The sequence below is a fragment of the Lolium perenne genome, chromosome 4 (genome assembly GCF_019359855.2).
Source record: "Lolium perenne isolate Kyuss_39 chromosome 4, Kyuss_2.0, whole genome shotgun sequence".
Lineage (NCBI taxonomy): Eukaryota > Viridiplantae > Streptophyta > Magnoliopsida > Poales > Poaceae > Lolium > Lolium perenne.
In genome coordinates this window covers 386,467,767-386,473,188 of record NC_067247.2, presented here as the reverse complement: position 1 = coordinate 386,473,188, position 5,422 = coordinate 386,467,767, and the positions used below count along the sequence as shown (strand labels likewise).

At 37.1% G+C, this 5,422-nt stretch overlaps 1 long non-coding RNA gene across 1 annotated transcript; it reads right to left on the bottom strand.

Annotated features, from left to right (window-relative positions):
- Positions 1–3,385: 3,385 nt before the first annotated feature.
- On the bottom strand, positions 3,386–4,971 carry LOC127349266 (uncharacterized). The gene is made up of 3 exons (XR_007880172.2): positions 4,408–4,971; positions 3,649–3,774; positions 3,386–3,557 (listed from the first exon to the last, which is right to left on the bottom strand). It is a non-coding gene; the product is annotated as an uncharacterized lncRNA (long non-coding RNA).
- Between the last annotated feature and the right edge of the window lie 451 nt (positions 4,972–5,422).

The following is a 5,422-nucleotide window of genomic DNA, read 5'->3' as shown; positions in this document are numbered from 1 at the left end:
TTATGCTTTAGTGACTACCGCTTTTACACTGAATAGAGCATCATCATGATCCGTTGAAATGACACCATACAAGTTATGGCATGGGTATAAACCCTAATAGTCAACCAAAATCGGATGAATGTCTTTGTTGGTTATCCCATAGATTTAATTGGGAATTCTTCCCACGAGACAAAGACAAAAGTGTTTGTCAATGTTTCTTATTTCCGAGAAATTGTTTCGAGTGAAGTATTTGAGTGGGAGGACAATATAATTTGGTAAGGTTTATGAACCTAAGCATAATGATCAGAGTAGCGCAGCATCGGAATTGGTTTCGGAAGCGGCCACGACGATCATGGCTCTCATGACTACAAAGTGTTTTAGCCATGGAGATCGAAGTACATATTGAACCTTGTAGGTATGGTTTACTTTGTGATCAAATAAATGATTTGTGGACAAAGGATTGATTTTGAACAATGATAAACCAACTACAAAACAAAGAAGTTATGATGGGCCCTGACTCCATTAAAATGGCCATGCGCCATGAAATCCAAGATAGATGAATACTTTATGAAAGTAAATGGATCTATGAAATTGATAGACTTGGATGAAATATCCTTGAAGAAAGCTTGACTTATCGAAAAATTGTTTACGACAAAGTTCAAAGAGTTGAATACGATAAGATTAGATCTTCCGTAGCAATGCTTATAGTCTATGTGGATTATTCTAGTAATCACTACATATTTCTTTTATGAGATATGCTAGTAGGATGGCAAAATACACTACTTAACAGAAGTATGTATACAAGATACAACCAAGAGTTTTGCTGGTCCGTGGAATACTAGATAGGTATACAAGCTTCAATTGGATGAAGTAAGTATCACGGAGTTGGAATCTTCACCAGATGAAATAGTCAAAGAGTTTTTTATTTCATTAGAGACAATGAAGAGGCTTGCATTTGCAAGAAATTAAGTGGGAGCGCTAAGACACATTTATAATACTTTATGTAGGTGACATATAGTTGGTTATAAATGATGTAATTATATACTTGATTAAAAAGGTTTCATTGAGAATTAACTTCAATGAAAGGATATGGACTGAAACAAATTTAGTGTCAAGATCTATGAAGATAGATTGAAACACATAAATAAGTTTAAGTCAAAGTACATATGATGGATATTGAAGTAGTTCAATATAGAAATATTAAGAAAATGTTCTTGTCATGTGAAGATTTAACAAGACTTGAGTGTATCTGACACTCAATGAGTAAAAACACATGAGTGATTATAGATCACGAATAATATGTACACAATCAGATATCATGTGCTATAAAGTGTTATGAGCATATACCAGGATGATTCATATGATGATCATTGGACGACAGTAAGAATATCCTTGAGTACTTTAGAAGAACTAAGGATATATATATATATTTGTATGAAGAAATGACAAACAAATCGCTGTAAGGTGTTACACCGATATTGGTTTTGTCACATATAAAATATAATTTCAATCTCAAATTAGACTAAGTGTTGTTTAAAAGGTAGCACAATGAGCTAGAAGTTGTCTATGCTAGATTTAGAAGAGTTCTAAATATTGTGATGGATTCTACAAAATAAGGCAGAGTATGTCATTGTTTTGACAATGACAAAGGATGTTAAGTCAAGAGGTTCTTTGAGAACATGGTGTAGTTCCGACGGAATCAGAACTTTGAAGCTATATTGTGTATGACAATATTAGTGACATATTTCAGACCACGGAATTAAGGTTCCACCAGAAGACCAAACATATTTAATGCCGACTCATTTGGAAATGAGTGATGCGTTGAGACGCAAATGAATTACAAAATACATACGTTTCTGAGCATGTCAGATCCGTTGACTAAAACCTCTCCCGTGAGCAAAACATGATAAAGCACCAGAAGGCCAAGGTGTTATATCTTTACAAATGTAAACTAGATTATTGACTCTAGTGCAAGTGGGAGACTGAAGGAGATATGCCCTAGAGGCAATAATAAAGTGGTTATTATTTATATCTTTATGTTTATGATAAATGTTTATATATCATGCTATAATTGTATTAACCGAAACATTAGTACATGTGTGATATGTAGACAAACAAGAAGTCCCTAGTATGCCTCTTAAACTAGCTTGTTGATTAATGGATGATTAGTTCCATAATCATGAACATTGGATGTTATTAATAACAAGGTTATGTCATTGTATGAATGATGTAATGGACACACCCAATTAAGCGTAGCATAAGATCTCGTCATTAAGTTATTTGCTATAAGCTTTCGATACATAGTTACCTAGTCCTTATGACCATGAGATCATGTAAATCACTTATACCGGAAAGGTACTTTGATTACACCAAACACCACTGCGTAAATGGGTGGCTATAAAGGTGGGATTAAGTATCCGGAAAGTATGAGTTGAGGCATATGGATCAACAGTGGGATTTGTCCATCCCGATGACGGATAGATATACTCTGGGCCCTCTCGGTGGAATGTCGTCTAATGTCTTGCAAGCATATGAATGGGTTCATAAGAGACCACATACCACGGTACGAGTAAAGAGTACTTGTCAGGAGACGAGGTTGAACAAGGTATAGAGTGATACCGAAGATCAAACCTCGGACAAGTAAAATATCGCGAGACAAAGGGAATTGGTAATGTATGTGAATGGTTCATTCGATCACTAAAGTCATCGTTGAATATGTGGGAGCCATTATGGATCTCCAGATCCCGCTATTGGTTATTGGTCGGAGTGACACTACAACAGGACAGAGCTTTCGTAACACAGTCTAGTGTTACTATAGGTCCAGAACAGTGTTACTAGTCCATGGAGTAACACATTTTGGTATGTGTTCCATTAGGCCGTGTTACTAAAAGGTGTTCGTTGTCACACATAATTATTGTTACTATATCTTTAAAAGTGTGTTACAATTACATTGTAGTAACATACATTTTATGTGTTACAAAATGCGCTAGTAACACAATATTGTAAGTGTAGGAACACAAGTAGTAACATATTTTCCTAAGAATAGTATTCCCTCCGTTCCTTTTTAAGGAGGGAGTAGCACAATTGGTAACACCTCATTTCAACTTCAGTAACACTGTTAGTAACACGTTTTCCTAATTATAGTAACACTGTTATATTGGTGTTGCAACATAATTAAAAAATATTAAATGCAAAAATATGTGCCATTTTATGGAATATATTATTTATTTAAACATAAAATCATGACACATGTTAAATTGATTATTTTATGTTGATGTTTCGCAACATGAAAGGTACCTAGGAAGTGACGCATGACACATTCACAAATTAAGAAAATAAATATATTGCATATACACCGGGGAACACATATGTGTTACATTAAGTGGAAAACCAATATTATCCCCACAATATCATAATAATCGTACATATTTGACAAAAGAAAAATATCTCTGCGGGTACATTTCAGTCTATCAATGTAAACTACATTTATTCAAAAGTGAAATATTCTAAATATCTATGCGTTTTAATCTAGCTGCATCGAAGAGTCCAACAACAACTCAATCATCCTTCTTTCTAATCTGCAAAAGAAAATGTTCACAAATATGATTATTGAACATGGAATAAATTTTTTTACATAAAAAGCTATTTTTCTCGATGTAATTATCTTACGTGAAAGGCAGAAAATTCAGATTAAAGCTTCATCATAACTCCAAAACATGAAACAGGGGAAAACAAGTAGTACCAGAAAGGTACTGGCTCTCTCTCTCTCCCACCTTGGCTCTCTCTCTCTCCCACCTGAAACCAATCAACTAAATCGGTCAGCATACTTTATAATCTGTTAAGGTCAAAGAAAAATAGGTGGCGTTCATGTTTAACAATGAACCATGCAGACTGACATAAATACTACTACATATTGTCTGGATAGGCCAAAAACACTTTAGTCATATTCAACGCAACAACAATCTGAATTTATGCAAATAGTGACTGAGATATTAGAAACTGGTAAAGATACTACAAATACTACCAAGCCATGCCATGTAGTGATGCAGGATAAATATACTATTTTAGTGTTGTCAACTTCCCAAGAATTCCATTAAATCAATTAAGTTATGCTGAACCGAACAGCTATCCTTTGGTTAACAGTGCATACTTGCTACAGCTTGTATTTCACTTTAAAACACGAGGACATGCCGTACTCGTCTCTTGTTCGTTTGATCCAACACCTGAATTATTTCCTTGGTTTATTTACTTTAAACTCACGTAACCAGATTCTTCATTGGAAGTCAATCTGCAACCTGAACTAGTGCACGCACGAGAAAAAATGAGTCACACACGGAAGCAAATCAGTGATTGTTAGAGTTATCGCATGCCTCATGTTTGATTAGTTTCCACAATAATAGATGGAATCAGGGAGATGACTTCGATTACCTATCCTTGACGACGTGGCCGGCAGATCGCTCGTTGACGTGGCGAGCGTGTAAAAAGATGGAGAGGGTAGAGGGAAACTCCCACCGCATCAGCCACAACGCATGAAGGCGGAGACGGCAGCAAGCTACGCGTTACAACTAAGTCTGCAAAAAAGAAGAATTACAGAACACCAGATCTACAAAAAAGAAGATAAGAGGGATGAACAGAGGAAGAAAGAAGACCAGTCAGGAATTCGTAGTATGGCGATTAACAGAAGCACGAGTGCCTAGATGAATACTAGCATCCAGAGTGGTGGTAACCGTCGTTGAGGTAGTCGCCAGATGCGATGATCGGCAGTGCTACCGGCGCAGAATATCAGAACAACGGCAACCCAACCGGGTCGCTGAAGAGCGGGCGGCGCGGTGCAGGGTGCTAGAGGATGGGGCGAGGTGGAGGGTGCTGAAGGGCGGGTGGCGGCGGTGGATGGTTTGGACGGCGGCGGGATTGTGAAGTCAGGGGAAATCTGAGATCTAATCCTTTTAGGCTGTGAGTAATACTAGTAAATAATTAGAGGGAAACCTTTGAGTGCCTTTGCGCTGGGAAAAAACTGAAGCCGTAATGTACGGCACAATTAAGACACAAACTGTTTCCGGGTGTGCCATGTGCGTAGATAAATGGGCCAAAATTGGCGGTAATCTTTTTATTTTTTGCGAAAAAATTTGCGGTAATCTTTCAACAGTGTTTTGCCTGCGGAAAGTAAAAATATTATGAGGGGATAATGAGTTTGAATATTTTGAACGAAATTAGCACAAAAATGTATTTCCGGTTCAAAGTTATTGTGGCACATTCAATGAATCTAGGTAGATTTTAGGCAACATATTGTCTAAATCTAGGACAAATAATTTTACCTACCTCATCAGTCTAGACCCCCCTCTCTCCTTGGCCTCGGTGCCATGCCCGCGCCTAACACCGTCGTCGCCCGCCATAAGGTCATCATTTGTCAACACCGCTCCTCAGCTTAGAGATATGTGCATGT